This window comes from Belonocnema kinseyi, chromosome 7, assembly GCF_010883055.1.
Source record: "Belonocnema kinseyi isolate 2016_QV_RU_SX_M_011 chromosome 7, B_treatae_v1, whole genome shotgun sequence".
NCBI classification, from domain to species: domain Eukaryota; kingdom Metazoa; phylum Arthropoda; class Insecta; order Hymenoptera; family Cynipidae; genus Belonocnema; species Belonocnema kinseyi.
In genome coordinates this window covers 84,658,183-84,664,195 of record NC_046663.1, presented here as the reverse complement: position 1 = coordinate 84,664,195, position 6,013 = coordinate 84,658,183, and positions in this window count along the sequence as shown.

Sequence of the window (6,013 nt, the reverse complement as noted above, 5' to 3'; positions counted from 1 at the left end):
TCTCTTTCTTTTTTCTTAAAAAATACGGACATGCATGTGATAACCTTGAAACTTGTTTTTCACAATTCTGCCTTCACTCAATTGCGCAATATTATTCTGTGACGTTATCAAATCTTCCTAGAATCTTCTATAAGCTTATACGCATTAAACAAATAAACGCAGGAGTTTTTAAATCAAAACAGGATGTCATGCATAATCTTCATATCAAATTTTATCTGTCCACCTGCCTCTTTTGCGCAGTTAACAAATAAAGGCAGGAATTTTTAGCTAAAAGTATCATCTATCAGGAAGCAATCAATCAAATTAATAGTCAAAACAGGATGCCATGCGTGCCCTCTACATTAAATTTCACCTATAGACCTGAATATTTTGCCGCATTTAACGAACGCCTTATCAGTCGGGAAGCAATAAATCATCCCTGCTTTCACACAATAACCTTGAACCTGTTTACATTAAGTTGGTTACAGACTATTGTGCAATCGTGACATCATCAGGATCCTTCCAGAACGTTCTCGAAGCTTAGCACGGGACGAACCATTACAGTTCAAGAACGTTCTCGAAGTTCAGCACGGACACGAACCACTATAGGTCGAAGCTGCTCGATGCCGGTAAGGCAAGAATCGTGGTCCAGAACCCGCCTTGTTCATCTACTCACATAATTCGGGCTTCATCAATAAAGCCTGAATCATGATCAACCAAAACTTGAAATTTTTCTTGTAATATCGGAGAAAGTTTAGATTGAGATCTATCAAAAATTCGATGGACTTGAATTTTTATGAATTTTAAGCAGAGTGCAGTTACATTTAATAATTTTGGCCAACTTGAAAGTTGAATAGATAAAATTTATTTCAAATCAGGTTCCGATTTTTCTGATACAGTATGGTCTGTAGTAGTTAGATGAGCATGTTTCGCTTCATTTAATTCTAGATGAGCTTTATCTTCTTCAGAAAATGTAACATCACCAGGCCAATTTTCGGGTGATTGAGCCAGCCAATGTGGACCATTCCATCAGAGTGAGTGTGCTACTATTTCAGTCGGCGCAATTCCACGTGATGCGCAATCGGAAGGATTGTCATATGTGGGTACATGATGCCATGATGGATTTGAAAGTTGAGTGACAATATTAGAAACTCGATGTGCCACGAAAGTAGGCCATTTTGGTTCTGGTTTTTCAAGCCAAGCGAGAACAATTTTAGAGTCCGACCAAAGATGAGTCGGAGCTGATTCGAGATGTAGTGCAGTCTGAAGATACTGCACTCCTTGTGTGAGTAACTCTGTGCAGTATGCTTGCCATTCTTTATGCAAATTATCTGTCAATGTATCATTCCAATGTAATTTCAGCAACCATAACCTTTGCATAAAGATTTTTGCCCTAACACTTATAGAAGTCAGATAGGCAACTGGATCAAACATTTTAGCGATAGTGGATAGAACTGTAAGTTTAGTTGAATTTTAATATTTGTCTATTTGAAGTTGATCAAGATTGGGATCCCACGAGAGTCCCAAAACACAGATAGAACTATTTTCTGTAACATCAGGAAATGTAAAATCCTTAAGATCGTTAGATGAATCGTTAAGTAATAAAGAAATATTACATGACCATTTATCTAACTGAAATCCTAGACGATGTAAAATGTCAACCAAATGACTCTTTGCAATTGTGGCAGACTCAACGTCGTCTGTTCCGAAGAATACATAGTTAAGATAAAAATTCTCTAAAAGAATGCTTGATCCTATAGGGAAGGAACTAGCTTCTTCACAAGTAAGTTGTTTCATGACCTTCAATGCCAAATAAGGAGCTGCTGCTCCTTCAGGGTTATCACGGGTTATCACGGCAGACTATACGTTGATAGTCAATGTCACATTCATCGATCCGTATTTGACGATACATTTTCGAAGGGATCACCTGAAGAAACACGTCTCATGTGATTAGGCGATTCACACTCACTCATGAAATTTAAATACAATGTTTTATACTCAGATTGAGAAGCTAATCTTCGTTCAATACTAAACAATTGTTTTCGTCCAATAGCGAACCAGACACCAATATTAATTGGTGGACCTGATTTAAATGGTAACCCGCTTTGTTACGGGAGTGAGATTCAGCGAGATTAGTTTCACATTTTTTCTCATCATCGGTGAGATATTCACTTGAGGGATTTCTTCAATTTCCCAAAATTTATTCAAGGCGAACGATATCTCACCGACCTGACAGCAATGGTAAACCTTAACACTGTCGTTCAATAGAGCCGTAGAACCGTCCAATGTACCAACAACAATCCATCCAAAGATTGTGGCTTGAGCATTTGAGGCGTCAACAGGGCCTTCCATTTGACCTTGTTCCATAATTGCTGAATACCAGGGTTGTCAATTGAAATTTGCCGGTTTCTTCAATAAAGAAAACACTTAATCCTCAAGTCTGAAGAGTACGGCGGGTGCGATAATATTTCCCATTTCAATGCTTTTAATGTGTTCTTCACCACTCTAGCGGTATGAGACGGTGCGTTTTCATGTTGTAGGATAACTTTGACATGTTTTCGGACCCATTCCGGCCGTTTTTCGATCAATGCATAATTCAAATTGATAATTTGTTGTCGGTAGCGATCCGTATTTACCGTCTCACCATGTTTTAGTAACTCGAAGTACACCACACCACGCTGGTCCCACCAATCACAGAGCATTGTCTTATAGCATCAGGATTAATATCATGATTAATCGGAGGCTTGTAAAAAGTCACAACTTGACACACAAACGCCTACATTGTCAGTTTAGCGTCTGAATTAACTAGTGATTCAATATTTAATTGTACTATTGCAGTAGCTGTGGTTAAATGCACTCAAGCTAAACCTTCTACAGTCGCTTGACTGCGTCGTCGTGGTAGTCTCAACGATTGAACAATTGACTCAGAAACAAAGGATTTATCAGAACAAGAGTCAATAATCGCTCGCACTATTTGAGAGCGTCCGTTTAGAGCTTTTATTGAAACTCGCGCTGTTTCGAAAATAGCAGCACGACAACGTTGCATTTCCTTATGAGAGAGATGAGAAGTCAGTTTTGATTCTTTTACACTTTGAGAATTGACATTTAAATGGTCTATTACCAGGTTTAGTACAATTATAACATTAATTATTTGCTCTCAATGTATCATAATGCTGATCTACATTCTGAGTTTGAAATTGCTGACACTTTGCGAGTGTGGGTTGAGCTTTACAAAGAACACATTTTTGAATTACATTATCAGAATTTGACTCAATTTTAGAATTCGTATGATGTGACTTTATATTTTTATTCAGTTGAGAACTACAATCTTGTTTTTGAGGACTTATAGCCTCCAAAGCGTGAATTCGTTTTTTCAAAAAAGTTTCAAATTCACTAAGTTTAGGATGTTTGTTAGTATTACCTAAAGATAATTCCCAAACTTTTCTTGATTGCTTATCAAGCCGATTTACAGTATGGTGTATAAACAACCAATCGCGTTGAAGTTCCGCATTTCCTAAACTGTCAAGTGAATCGATAGTTGCTCTGTATTTATTATAAATGCGTTTCAATTCAGGACGCCACTCTTGTATTGCGATAGAAATTGAAAAGAAATCATCTAAAACTTTATTGACAATTAAATGCTTATCCTCATATTGTGAATTCAGTGAATTCCATGCCCTTGCATAATTAGAATCAGTGATGCTACGCGAAATAAATATTTTAGCTGCATCACCTTCGAGACCCGACATAAGATGATAAAGTTTTTGTACATTAGATAATCTAGTCGAATTATCAACAAGAGATGTAAATAAGTCTCGAAAGCTCATAACACCTAATGAAGAATGCCCACTCATCACTACCGAGGAGGTATCAAGACCTTCTAGTCGAAGAAGTTTCCTTCAACCCATCAGCATTTGGCTCGTATTTTCAACTCATATTTAAAGTCGGAAGAGCCAATTTCGGAGTGGTTAGTGGAAGGGCACACAATAGTCCCGCCGAAAATAGGCCACTTAGATAGTATTGTTCGGGCAACTGAACCTGTGTGGCAAGAAATGTATGAACAACGCAGCTTAAAGGAAGGCGTAGCAGGATGTTGGGAGAACCCGCTCATCGATAGATGTGTCTGCAAAGATACAGCATACTACCAGCGTGACCTATCGATGACCTGGATTGATAATCAGAAAGCTTTCGATTCGACCTCCCATAGACTTATCATCTGTCTTTTGGAAATATTAAAGGTTCATCCGCAAATAATGAGGAGCATAGAGAGATTGATGCCGCTTTGGAAATCCAGATTTACTATCTCATCTGGAAAAAATCGTGTGACAACTAAGAAGGTCACCTTTCAAAGAAGTGTCTTTCAGGGTGACACCATGAGCCCACTCCTCTTTTGCCTCACATTATTGCCACTGTGCTTAGCAATTCGCCATTCCGACGGGTACTTTTGCGCCAAACCTGCGGATCGTAGGCACAAAGTCACTCATGTATTTTACATGAACGATCTTAAGATCTATGCTAAAAACAAAGAGCAACTACATCTAGCTCTAGGGATTGTCGAACGATATACTAAGGAAATAGGAATAGAATTTGGGTTAGACAAATGAGCCAAGATTTATTTGAAGCGAGGAAAGCTTGATGGCATCCCTGAAGACGCTGAGCTCGTCGATAGATGCGCTATATGACACCTTTACGCTGGATAGACTTATACATAAATGGGCGTGCCACAAAGCCGCATTCAGGATGTGACATCTATGAATGATAATCTCCGAAGCAGATACAAACGTCTCATCCGGAAGATTTGGTCTTCCGAACTGTCGGCGACGAACAAAGTATGTGCAACGATCATGCTTGCCGTCCCGGTAGTACTGTATTCATTTGGAGTGGTTTCATGGACGAAGAACGAGCTCAGATCCCTTGATATCGAGACACGAAAGTTTATGCACATGAACGAAAGCATGCATCTTAAGTCTTATCTTCCGCGCCTCTACATCTCACGCCGCCAAGGTGGTCCCGGAATATTGAATCTTAAATGTCTTCACAACAGGATTATTCTGGGTACAGCACATAGAATCGCAAATGAAAGAAGCCTTTTTTTTAAAATGGCCAGGAAGCACGATGAAGTGGGCCACGAAGCGTTTCTGTACAAAGCAGCAGAGGAGGCTGCTGAAAAACTTTGACTCAACTTCAGTATTAGGGGTCAGCAAAATGCATTAAATCTTATCTATCTCGAGTACTCATTCTTGAAAGCCAAGATTAAGAAAGCACAAGAGATTTGAGATTTGAGATTTGGAGTCAAGACATTCCCGATGATAGCTGCATGACGTGCCATGCACACCCCGAGCATTTAGTACACATACTATCCAGTTTTCCAACTAATGCGGGAACAACCTACATCCAATGGCATAATTGTCGAAGATGAAAGGTGCCGCATATACTGGAACTTTATATTCTCAACAATTGTTTCTGTTGCACACTCGAGGCCTGACATGGTTCTTCTTAACTTCGAGAAGCGAACCATGTTCGTTATCGAATTTTCGGCGCCAGCTGACAAAAACATCATAGCCAAGATTTGTATTTTCAGTTTAAATCGTAACAACTAAAATTGTAAATGAAAAAATTAATGTATGGAACAACGACGATAAAAAATGAAAATACGCATGTTTCAATACTAGCGCTTCTTATGAATTGTGATAATTCTGTTAAACTAATCGTCCTTATCATGGGCGCTCTTGGGGGTGCCAAGATTTCACTAGTTAGTAGCCTGAAAAATATCCCTGCATGTGAACAATATGCAAAAACACTTGCGGGAAAAATTCAGAAGGCGGTCGTCCTTGGATCGCTCCGTGTCCTAAGGTTTGCACGAGGCTTTTGCCGGATCTTCGTATTGATTCCGTTACAGACTGTAACCACCCATCTCACGGCCGTGAGACGTGGTCGTGGCTGAAATTGTACCACGATTTCGCTGTTATCAGGTGCAGTTTTTCAGATTAGCACCCGCTCCCGGCGAAATCCTGCGTTTGTCCTTATGACAAAC